Below are 13,421 nucleotides of genomic sequence, written 5' to 3'. Positions count from 1 at the left end.
CGCAGGGGGTCCAATATAGCCCATCAGTAAATGGAGATATTAATAGTTACCTGTACGGCAGAGAGGGAGAGAGATGCCACAAAGGTCAACCAGCACGATCTGAATTTCACAGAGGCTGTGTTGAAAGTGTGTAACGCTTAAATAATATCTTTAATCTGGTGGGATGATCGACAGCTGGTGTCCATGATGAGGGGCTTCCTGGATCGTAGACGCCAAGACCGCCCCACCATCGGGAGAGCGCATGACGATCGTCATGACGCTGATGTGGGCAGAAGTGGCGTCTGCGTTCCACCGGCACGGGTCACGGAGCCGGAAGTAGATAACCACATCCGGTTTCCGATTGGTCGGATCGCCCCACGTCCGCAAGAGGCGAGGATGGGTGGAGCCGGCCAGTGACAGTGAGCGCCAATGGGCGGTCTGTCTCCCCGTGCCGCGGTGGACACAGGGGAGGAGACGAGGGACATACAGATCCATAAAGTGGATCAATCTACACTTTATGATATTGTAATTAATGGTCAAAAACAATTGCTCACTAAATTGTAGAGGCAATTGTCTGGTGACTCAAGTTAACTGTTTGTGAGGGCTAAATTGGGTATCCAAAAACAGCAGTGAAAACAACCTGGAATGAACTGGTCATATATGATATTAATATGCAAAATACATTATAGATGTGGCAAATACAAAAAACATTTAATGCACAAGAAATGATGCACAAAGAATTTTTGGATGATGTTGTAACATCAAAGATTAAGATTTACTTTTCCATCCCCCCCCCCCCCCCCGAGGCAAATCCCTCTAAAAATGGTTTAAATGACATGACCCCGTTAAGGCCAGGGGGCTCGGTTGCTAGTACGTTTTGATGAATATAGTTATATTCATTTTTTGATTGCACTGCACATATTTTATTGCACTAGCACTTTTTGAAATAGCCATTTTTTGTTTTGCACTGTTTTTTAGATATGAGTGTTGTAAAAGACTTATGAGGCACTGTGATGCATTAACACTTTAGATGAAAAGATAACATTATCCAATTATTGAGGGGAGAACAAACTTGTGCTGATATATTTTTCTCCTATTAATGGCTGTTTGTTGAGTTATTTTGAGAGGACAGCAAATGTACACTGTTATAAAAGCTGCACACTCACTACTTTACATTGTAGCAAAGTGTCATTTCTTCAGTGTTGTCACATGAAAAGATATAATAAAATATTTACAAAAATGTGAGGGGTGTACTCACTTTTGTGAGATACTGCATATAAATTGAATGTTTTAAGAGGACATTTTTATATTTATGATGTCTGTTGCAATGCCAGTGATTTTTCTTTTTTTTAATATTAACTTACCAATCATGCAGTTATTCAGGCCGAGGCTGTAGTCTACCGTTTAATTTTAAATCCCCCACCTAGAGTAGATATACTTAGTCTTAATAAATAAATGACTTGAACCATACATTATATATCACTCAAATCCACAAGGGCTTACATTATGTATAATATATCAACGGTGTGATTTATTTATTAAACAAAACGTGAATTTTCGGTGCTTGTGTTTTGAGGCACTGTTTGTCACACACAGCTAAATGATGTATTCTTATTAGTCCCACTCAATTACCAAGTCATCCCTCTGTGCACTGCGTATTTGTTAATGATAGTGGCTCAGCACTGCAGCTACAATACCTGTGATTTTAGTGATTCATAGCCACTCACTAAAACGGTGAAAATGATAAATTGTGGGCTGTTGATTAAATGCTGCTAACAGTATGCCTCTTATGTATTTCCCGCAGTCAGAAGTTAAAGGAACAGTATTTGTGTAATAATTTCACTTGTGTAATTTTACAGGGTCTACTTTTGTAGGCTAGTTTTGCAAAATTAGCTCCCAACTCTGAGTAACTAGGTTTAATAAGAACATTTTTGATAAAAAATTAAGAATGTCATGTTAAAAGAGCATTTGTAATATAGTAAGGTACATATTTCCATAACTTAATTGGACAAAAACATCTAGGAAATAACAGTACAAAGCTCAAGAAGACAATCTATTTTACATAATAATATTTTTGATTAATGTTATTCTGAAGGTTTTTTTTTTTTTTTTTAATAATAAACATGTCATACTTACCTGCTCTGTGCAGTGGTTTTGCAAAGAGCAGCCCAATCCTCCTCTTGTAAGGTTCCCCATAGGCGCTCCAGGCTCCTCCCCTTGCTAATTGCTATGGGAGCACTTATCCAGGCTCGATCCCAAGCTGCAATGTGTGCATCTATTGACACTCCACGCACCCCCATTTCTCTCCTTACAGGCTGTGATTGACAGCAGCAGGAGTCAATGGCTCCCACTGTTGCCTCACTGTCCAGTGAGGAAAGAGAGAGTGGCGAGAGCCCCTGCTCTAAGGCACAACACTGGATTAAGACTGGGCTCAGGTAAGTATAAGGAAGAGAGCTTCACACAGAAGTGTTTTTTCTTTATTTACTTTTTTTCTTTGTTTTTTGCATAGAAAGTTCACCTTTCATAAAATGCTACACCCATATTCATGGTGTAACATGTTATGAATGCACTGGCCCAGGGATAGGCATGGACCAAGGCTGTGGTGGACATTTTCCAAAGTACAGACCTTAGTGAAGGACAACAAGGTACATATACATCCACCTTTAGAGCAGGCCAGTGCAGGTCCCCATAGATCCCCCTATAGAGCAGGCCAGGCAAGGCTCCCCCTCTCCCATATATCCCCTTTAGCGCAGGCAAGGGCAGGTCTCCCATAGATCTCCCTTTAGAGCAGGCCAGGCCAAGGTCCCCTATACACGTCCCCCTTTAGAGCAGGCCAGGGCAGGTCCCCTATAGATCCCTCTTTAGAGCAGGCAAGGCCAGGGTCCCCCATATAGATCTACCTTTAGAGCAGGCCGGGGCAGGTCCCCCATATAGATCCCCCTTACAGCAGGCCAGGCCAGGGTCCCTGTCCGATATAGATCCCCCTTAGAGCAGGCCAGAGTCCCCCATATAAATCCCCCTTAGAGCAGGCCAGGCCAGGGTCCCCCCGACTAATAAAAACCCCACTTGGAGCAGGCCAGGGTCCCCCCATATGGATCCTCCTTAGAGCAGGCCAGGCCAGTGTCCCCCATAAAGATCCCCCTTAGAGCAGGCCAGGCCATGGCAGGTCCCCCATAGAATAGAACCCTTTTAGTGACTTCTTACTTCCCTTGTCTTACAACTCCAGGCTCTCAGACTCTCCACCTCTCTCTCCAGTCCCCCTGCAAATAATATATTATTTAGTAATAATATATTTTCCTCCACTCTATTCCAAGACCATCCTTGCTTCCTCCTCCTCCTCAGGTCAGGCTGCCTCTCTTCTCTCCCACGCTGGGCGGCCGTTGCACACACAGACAGTCTCTCCCCCAGGACCCAGACAGACTTTCACAGAGAGATCACTCCACAGCCACACACACAGGTCTCTCTCCATCATCACTCCACTTTGAATGGGTGGTGCCGGCCAGATCTAAAGCTGAGCGGGAGGCCGAAGCAGCAGAGCCACCGAGACGAGGGAGGCCTAAGGCCCCGTCCCCGAGCCATTGCATCAGCGGTTGGTCTTAACTGAATCTTAGTGAGTCAGAGACAAAAAAGGCCGCGGCAGCCACGGCGGACCCTGAAAGCACCACTCACGGATACCAGTGTCCGTGTGCAGACATTTTGCCCCAGCACCGGCCCCCGCACCTCCCCAATCCTCATTTTGCCAGCTAGTGGGGGTTCTTTCCACTCGCTAGCTCTCTATGCACTCTTAGTTTGCCAAACTGCATTGAATCTTAAAGTGGTTGCAAACCCTCTCATATACCCAGTGAATAGCTTCAGGTAATACACAGAGATTAAACAAATTCTCCTACATAAGTTTTACTTGTTTATCTACAGTCTTCTCTTCTCTACATCCCTTCAAATTTTCAGATTTGTGATAAAATCCTTTTGCATCTGTAAGGAGGGGTGGAGAGCTGCAGTTACAGTGTGTGAGAGCTGATTGGAGAAAATGGACAACTCCCCTCCACAAACGGCACAAATGAAGGAAGGATACAGAGCTGTTATATCATGTGTCGAGAAAACTTCTTAGAAATGACTTCCTGGTACTTCAGGACTGAAGCACCAGAGAGAAACGACAATTAGAGCTTTGGAGAGAGACAAGTAAAAAATACAGATATATATGCCAGGTTCCATAACATAAGTTTATAACCACTTTAAAAAAGACTTATACTGTGACATGGGTTCTACCCTGCCAACTTTACAGCACATCTCTGGGAAAATTTGTTTTACTCCTTATTCTCTCCCACCCATCCCCATTGTACCCATTTACTCCAACAAATTGTTTTAGCCCTAAGACAATTTAAATAAAACTAGCCATGGTGCCTCTTCTGAAACTAAAGACGGGAAATCCATCATTGTAGTCCATGCATCCTGCTGTTTTCTTATTGGCCTTTATTATGACATCACCCTGCTGTTGATGGAGTCTTCTGGACATGAAGAAAAGGCAATGTGCAGTGTCCAGTTAAATAGTTTCCAACAATTTTTAAACATTTCTAGGGACACCTTTTTTGCTGTGAGTCCACCAAGCCATTATTGGCAGGGAAGGTACTTAAATTAGGGGTAGTCATTTAAAACGCACGTGGTTTTACAAGAGGCATAAAGTTACCCTTTTTATTTATTTATAAATTTATATAGCACCAACAATATACACAACTCTGTTGAGAGAAAATTGGCTAGAAGGTTGGAGGAGCTTTTTAGTTAGAATTGGGGGGGGGGGGGTATATCTGAAGATAATTTAACATATTGTAAGCAGTAACCAATGCGGGTACATGACATAGGATGGGTGGAATGGGGAGTGGGGGCATGGCACCAGATAGTAAGGAAGCCAATGCAAGATGTTGAGCAGAGCCAAATTGTACTAAAAGCCCTGGTTTACACTGGTACGGCTTTGAAATCGAGCTACTTCAGCATGATTTCAAATCCGCAGATAAGTGCAATTTGAACCTCTGATTTCATTGCGGCTTGCAAGTCTATGCAAGTCACAATGAAATCAGCAAAAAGTAGTGCAGGAACCTTTTTCAAAGTTTCTGCGACATAACCCGCGGTAATTTTGAACGGTTCTGTTGCCAACAAAGGGGTGTGACTTGTCATTCAATTTGAAACTGTCAAATTGCAAAACAAAATGAACCAGTGTGAATGGGGACTAAGAATTAAAAAACAACAAACAAAAAAAAGTGAATAACAAACATGTTAGACACAAAAGCTATGCAGTACATCTGGCAAATAGAACTGTGGCTATTCAAGAAGGATTTTATAAGACTTCATAGGAATATAAGAAACTTGATTGACTTTTCACAGAACTTTGCAGTGAATATTCAAGGAAACAGTCTCTTAAGTGAGTTCAAGAGAGGATATCAGCAGTCTGGTGATAGAGTAGAGTCTTTATGTCTGGAGCTGCATAGGAGTGCTACAAAGGGTAATATAATTGCCTTTTGAAGGACTAGCCCTTTGTTCCATCATGTCTTGTGCAAGACTGATTCTGAATGAGGAGTGACTAATTCATTACAAGCAGCTGATGCACTTTCAGGGTTCTGATAAGAAAAGTTGCAAAGTCAGCATCCCTTTCTAAGTTATTACCTTTAGGCAATATCTCACCAAAAATTACATTTTTGTTTGTTTATTTCCTATATTTTTTTCCATGAAATTAAGATTATCCTTGAATTGAAAAACAAGGTAATGTTATCAATATGGGCTTCGATTATCCAGACATTGATTGGACAAATGGTACTGCACACTCAACTAAGGTTTACCAGTTGTTCTTCAGGATAATTTTTTCGGTCAAATGGTAGATGCCCCAACTGGAAAAAATGCTCTTCTAGATCTAGTGATTTTTAATAATACAGAGCTCATTTCAGATATGCAAGCTATAGAAAATGTAGGTAATAGTGACCACACTGTAATTGTGTCAGGCTTGATTTACAAAAAAGAGAGAAATTTGGGTTCCACTAAAATTATACATTTCAAAACTGCTAGCTTTGAAAATTTGCAGTCTTTGTTTCCTGATAATAATTGGGACCAAATGCTGTTAATAAAAAACACAGAAGCGAAGTGGAAATCTTTAAAGGGTACGTTAAACAATAGCATTCACCTTTGCATTTAATGTAACAAATATGAGAACAAACATTAAACCTATGTTTAATTCAAGTCAAGCAAATAAAGAAGAAAAAAATGGACTTCAAAAAGTCCAAAATTATTTATTGCAATGAATGTGAAAAAATGCAAGTGTGCAACCAGAGCAGCTAAAATAGAGTATAAGAAGCATATCACTACAGAAAACAATATCCTACAATTGTATTAACAGTTAAATGGAAGAAAACAGTAGGCCCATGAAGAATAAATTGTGGTCTCTGGTCACATATGGCATGGATAAGGGTAATGTGTTTGTAGGCAGGGGGTGGGTGGCAACCTGAAGGTTGGCTCCAGATGGTCATCTTGGGGAGGCCAGTAAAAATCCCACAAGGCTGCCATATTGACTCAGAATGTCTTAAATAGCAATTTCTACCTCATTTGGCACATCCACAGTACGGGAGTAAGTTAGAGACAAAGCCCTGCTGATTAGGGAGAGGAACCTGATGAGGAGGGAAAAAATAGCTTTTCCATTTCAGGGTGTCACTTCGGTCAGTTCCTCAGAACAGTCTCCCACTGGCAACATATCTGCAAGGACATCTGGGGATTAGAGTGTGACCCAGTAATTCACAAGCCTCCTCTTTGGCCTGTAAGTGTATATCATAACACTTCTGGAAAAGTACCTTGTTAATAAACTCCTTCTCTGGCTGAAGAATTGTATGATCTGAAACATATGTAGTACCATTGCTAGAACTGCCTTATTTTATGCCTATACGGTTTCTACAATAAAAAATCATATTTCAATAACTCCAAGTGATTATTCCTCCAAATCAGTGTAGTCATCAGGATAAGGAAACCCTCCACAGAGGATGTGAATGTGGTAACCTTGGAGCAACTTTGTCACTTATACTCAAGTCATGCCTGCTTCGGGTACCAAAGACACACCTCCCTGACCTGGCGATTAACTCCCTGGAAGATGATACAAGCGGAGCCGTACTTGTATTACTGGATTCTGCATGGACCACTCTGGCAAAAATCGTGGGACTGGTGGCCTATATGATGAGATCACCCCTGTAGCTGTGTTTCACCCCAAATTCTTTCTGTGGAACCAACAAAAGAATGAGACTATACCGCAATTTTTGATAGTGATTCAGGTGTTGTTGGCACGTGTGGGATCAATTTATCTTGGGGTCTTGAGCTGGTCCCCTGAAAATTACTCTGAAAGACCGCATAAAGACTCATTCAGAAGTGAAGCTTAATGCTATCTTACAAGAAGCAATAGAGCGAGAGCAGGAGGTGACAGTGGCGGTCACTAATGGAGATAGCCACTGTTGTATAGCTGCTACCCTGTGGTGCTAAACTGGTTAACAGGTATATGAGTAAGAGGAGAGAGCTGTTGAGCAAGAATAATTCAACAGACCCAGTCAGGCAGTACTGCACTGTGCTGCATTTTGAATTTTAGTCCAGAGAAGAGAGATTCTACTGTAATCAAGAACTCTTGCATTTCCCAGCAGAAGATTTCCAGGAGGAGCGGAAAGAGCTGCATTTTCTCAGGGTGTGCAGGATACATAGGGATGCACAGAGGGGTGCTGGAAGTGCCTAGGCACACCCTAATCACCCACAGGGTGCCAGTGTATCATTCAGAGTACAGAAGTGTGCAGGACACAGGACAAAAAGAGAAACCACTGTGGCTGTGCCCCTTTTATGCACTACACACCGCAAGTAATCAATTATATTTTACCAGCAGCACTGGATTCACTTTATAATCTCCTCACCTCCATTGCTTCCATTATGCACTTTGGGGCTAAGAATATGCATGCATCATACATACTAGAGGGAGCACAACTGTGGGAATCCATACTGGAGAAGGATCTGGGGGTTTTGGAAGATCATAAGCTTAATAATAGCACGCACGGCCAAGCTGAGGTTTTCAAAGTGAGCAAAGTAATTTCTTGTATTAAGAGAGGTATTGACTCCAGAGAAAAGATATAATTTTGCCCCTGTAAAAATCATTAGTAGGACCTCATCTGCAATATGCAGTTCAGTACAAATACATAAGGGGTCCATATAGTGAACTTGGTGTTGAGTTATTCACTTTAAGATCTTCACAGTGGTGCAGCACACAGCAGCTCTAGATCCTGGCTGACTGAGCCTATGGGGAGACCAGCCTGGGGCCATAATTGTGAGTAGCAGGCATACTGAACAACTCCCTTCCCTTTCTTTCTCACCCTTCTCTCTCTCACAACCTCTCTCTTATCCCTCCTCTATCTCTAAACCCCCTCCATCTCTCTCACCCCCCCTTACCCCCCTCACTCTCCTCTCTCTCTCTCTCTTACCCCCCTCACTCTCCTCTCTCACACCTCTCTCTTTCTCTCTCTCTCTCTCACCCTCAACACCTCTCTCTCACCTCTCTCTCTCACCCCCTCTCTCTCAACCCCCCTCTCTTTCACCCCCTCTCTCACCCCCCTCTCTCACCCTCCTCTCTCTCATTCCCCCCTCTCTCTCTAACCTTCACCCCCCTCTCTACCACCCCCCCCCCTTTCTCTCTCACCCCCCTCTCTCACCTTCACCCCCTCTCTCTCTCAACTCTCCCTCTCTCACCCACTCTCTCTCTCACCCCCACTCAGTCTCACACCCTCTCTCTCCCTTTCACCCCCCTCTCTCCCTCTCACCCTCTCTTTCTCTTGCTCACTCCCCTTTTCCCCTTTCTCTCACCCCCTCTTTCTCCCTCTGGCCTGCTCTGCCATAAGATGTAAAATGTATTACATCATTAAAAAGTGTTTTAAATACATTTAAAAAAATGTGTTTATATTGATTCTAAAGAGTGTGTGTATGTGTGGTGTGTATATGTGAATGGGGAGCAGATGTGTTCAATTTGGTATTATCGCTCTCACTCTCTCATATTGGTCACTGGAAAATCAACATGGCACCTCATGGCAAAGAACTCTGAGGATCTGAAAAAAAGAATTTTTGTTCTACATAAAGATGGCTTAGGCTATAAGAAGATTGCCAAGACCCTGAAATTGAACTGCAGCATGGTGGCCAAGACCATACAGCGGTTTAACAGGACAGGTTCCACTCAGAACAGGCCTCACCGTGGTCGACCAAAGAAGTTGAGTGCAAGTGCTCAGCGTCATATCCAGAGGTTGTTTTTGGGAAATAGATGTATGAGTGCTGCCAGCACTGCTGCAAAGGTTGAAGGGATGGGGTTCATTCTGTTGGTGCTCAGACCATACGTTGCACTGCATCAAATTAGTCTGCATGGCTGGAATATAATGGTGGCCACACAAAATATTGACAATTTGGGCCCAATTTGGACCACTTCACTTAGGGGTGTACTCACTTTTGTTGCCAGCGGCCTAGACATTAATGGCTGTGTGTTGAGTGGCTTTGTGGGACAGAAGATTTACACTGTTATACAAAGTGTCATTTCTTCAGTGTAGTCACATAAAAAGATATAATAAAATATTTACAAAAATGTGAGGGGTGTCCTCACTTTTGTGAAATACTGTATATATATATATATATATATATATATATATATATATATATATATATATAGGATAGATAGATAGATAGATAGATAGATAGATAGATAGATAGATAGATAGATAGATAGATATACACCCTCCCTCTCAAATAAAGTTAACCCCTTCACTACCAGTGTCATTTTACAGTAGCAGTGCATATATATAGCACTGATTATTGCAGTAATGTCACTGGTAACCCCAAAAGTGTCAAAAATGTCAGTCAAGGGTCCGATCTGTCCGCCCCAATGTCGCAGTCCCCCAAAAAAAATCGCAGATCGCCGCCATTACGCGTTAAAATAAAAACAACAAAAATGACAAAAATATTTCCCTTTGTTAGTAAACGCGATAACTTTTGCGCAAACCAATCAAAATACCCTTTTTGCGATTTTTTTTTACCAAACATATGTAGCATAAAACAAATTGGCTGAAAATGTTAAAAAATTTAGATTTTTACATTTTTTTGGGGGGAATTTCATATAAAAAAATTTGAAAAATATTGTTATTTTTGCAAAATTGACGCTCTTTTTTTGTTTATAGCGCATGATCAAAAAATTGCACAGGTGATCAAATACCACCAAAAGAAAGCTCTGTTTGTGGGAAAAAAAGGACGTCAAATTTGTCTAGGTACAGCGTTGCACGACCACGCAATTGTTCGTTAAATTCACGCAGTGCCGAATCGCAAAATACCCCCTGGTCAGGAAGGGGGTCAAATCTTCTGGGGCTTAAGTGGTTAATGCAATAGGCTGTAGGCTGCGCACACTTATGACAGGATACTATTTCTTTTTGCCAGAGAGTACACATTACTGTCCAGTCAGTCACCTGGGTGCAGAGCAGAGAGTGGACTAATCGCTATGTGTGAGTAGGTGAGTTGCAGTATCGATGGTGAGTTGCAGTATCACTGGGACTGGTGTGTCAGAGGGGCTGAGAATGTTCTTAGAGTTGAGGTGCAGAAAAGAGAACTCATGTGATTTACTTTTTTCAGTGTTTACTTTTTATCGCTCCCTTTTCTTTTGAAATACTTGCTTGGATCACCATAGCCTCCCATGCAACTGCTAAGTTTTAGATGATTAGTGAGCTGCAGTCTCAGGTTGCAACCAAATCAATATTTGCTGGTGATCTCTGGTTTTGTTAGCCAGCCATACAAATACAAATACAATGATGGTCTATTGTAGGAATAAGGTTTGGGTTCTGAATCCACAGTGCTCTAGGTTTGTAGACCAAGCAAACTAATGCCGAAGATCTCCATAAAAATAAAATTGTAACCATAAAGCACTGTCTGACCTTTGAACCAAGGTTTTTACACCTGCAAAGGTGAATAAAATTTAGCTCCTCAAAAAAAAGAAAAAAATAAGTAATTTTAGCCCCACTTTCAACTAGGCATTCATGACATCCCTGTGCTCACTGGGCTCCTGGGATAGTTGGGCAGTCAAAAGTCCACAGAAATACACTCTAGCCCATTGCATGGGCATATTATTGCAGGTCACCATTCTATCCCAAGAGGCAGAAGTGCAAGATGCCAGTGACCAAGGCAAATATTATTTTTCATTTTTTTTTTTTTTTTATAAACTGTCTAATTTTGAAACCACCTTTGCAGGTGATTTGGCTTTAGGGGGACCCTTTCATCTATGAAATAGAGATCTGATACATTTTGTTAAATTACAGCATCTCACTGAAGGCCTTCTCTAACATACCATGTGCAGCAGGGCAGGGTAGTACCTCAAGCATATATATGAGCTACTTCCAGACAGTGGTACATTCTTGACACCATTTTGAATAATTTAGGAACACTGGAGAATAGAGGGATGGGAGGGCATACAGGGAATGTGTTGTTGTGTTTAAGTGTTTGTGTGCTCTGTTTTTATGTCTTGATATTTTCTTAAAACCTTTAAAGCATTTGTTACCCAAAAAAAATTAAAATAAAGATCCTGTTCCTTTAAAGCATGTTACACAGCACAATACTTGTGCTGTGTAATTTGGCCCCTTGTATCACCTGAAATACCTGGCTGAGCCTGCCAGTTTCTGCCCTCCCCCTATAAACTGACCACGGTTTATCACGGCTGCTGAGCCCTGACACCGTGGTCAGTTTACATGCCTCTGTCATCCGCAGCTCTCCTGTCCTCCTCTATCTCCCTCTGTCCTCCTCCCCCTCCCCTCCCTGCTTTCTGCTCCTGTGTGAGGTATCTGCCCCCTCCCCTCCTGCTGCTGAAATAACTTTTATCATTTTATATAATCCTCCTTGTTTTCTAATGATAGGTGCTCCTGTCACTGTGTTTTATTACAAAAATGCTGGCTATACCTGTTTTCAGAGCGCCGATCAGCCGTCACGTGACCATCCAGCTCTCTCCTCCTCTCCTCCTCCCCTCCTTACTGATGTCAGCGGGGGAATCTCGTCCGCGCCCACTGCAGCTGTCAGGCTGGGAGAGGAGAAAGATTGGCGGTCTGCTGTTGTAAACACAGCAGACTGTTGCTCTCTCATTAATCATCACAGGGCTCCTGTGTTCCTCCTATTTAGGAACACAGGTCTCTATGATGATTCCATAAGCCCCCCCCCCCAGAGTTAGAAAACATCCCCTAGGCATACATTTTACCTTTTGATGGCCCCTGGGTTAACCCCTTCCCTGCCAGTGTCATTAGTACATTAACAGTGCATATTTTTAGCATTGATTACTGTAGTATTGTCACTGGTCCCCCTCAAAAATGTCAGTTAGGTGATCGGTCTGTCTGTCGCAATGTTGCAGTCCCGCTAAAAATCACTGATCGCCGTCATTACAAGTAAAAAAAAATAAATAAATAAAAACGACATAAATTTTCCCCCTAGTTTTTAGATGCGATAACTTTTTTCGCAAACCAATCAAAATACGCTTATTGCTATTTTTTTTACCAAAAATATGTAGCAGAATATAAATTGGCCTAAAATGATAAAAAATTTTGATTTTTACTTTTTTTTTTATTGGGAATGTTATATAGCAGAAAGTGAAAAATATTGGGGTTTTTTTTGTTTAGTTTTTTTTTTTTTTTTTCAGAATTATCGCTCTCTTTTTGTTTTTAGCGCAAAAAATAAAAATTGCACAGGTGATCAAATACCACCAAATGAAAGCTCTATTTGTGGGAAAAAAAAGGACATGAATTTTCTTTGGGTACAGCGTTGCATGACTGCGCAATTGTCAGTGAAAATAACGCAGTGCTGAATCGCAAAAAATGGCCAGGTTATTAAGGGGGGAATATCTTCCGGTCCAGAAGTGGTTAAGACTATGCAGTGGGGAACTGCAAAAAAAGATCACAAACTATACTATTACACTGTTGTGCCACTGACCAATTTGTAGAAAGTTGATAGTTTTTAGTTCTGTTGTGGCTGCTACTTCCACTGGTCAATTCAAATTTATTATCTTTTAAGTAAAAACTAAAAAAAAAAATACTTATAAAAGCATGTGTTCAAGTTGAAAGGAATCAGAAAAGGGTGCTGCTGTATGCTGAACTTAACGCTGAACGTAAAAGTTAAAACAACAAAAAAAAAAACAATTACATATCAAAAATATATGATGCCTGAATTGGGTGTCGCTGACACTGTCTGTGAAAATCTTACTGTTCCTTGTTACCACATACAGCTAAACTGGAATGTTAAACTTCCATTCCAAGCCATTTTTTAGTTTTCAGCACTGTCATATTTTGAATGACAATTACTTAGTCGTGCAACACTGTACCCAAATGAATTGTATGTCTTTTTTCTAAAGAGCTTTATTTTGGTGTTATTTAAGCACTGGACACTTTCAC

Source organism: Pelophylax lessonae (assembly GCF_965119305.1).
Source record: "Pelophylax lessonae genome assembly, chromosome: 5".
In the NCBI taxonomy this organism is placed as follows: Eukaryota; Metazoa; Chordata; class Amphibia; order Anura; family Ranidae; genus Pelophylax; species Pelophylax lessonae.
The sequence above is the reverse complement of the archived record's forward strand: the minus strand, read 5'-3'. Positions refer to the sequence as shown.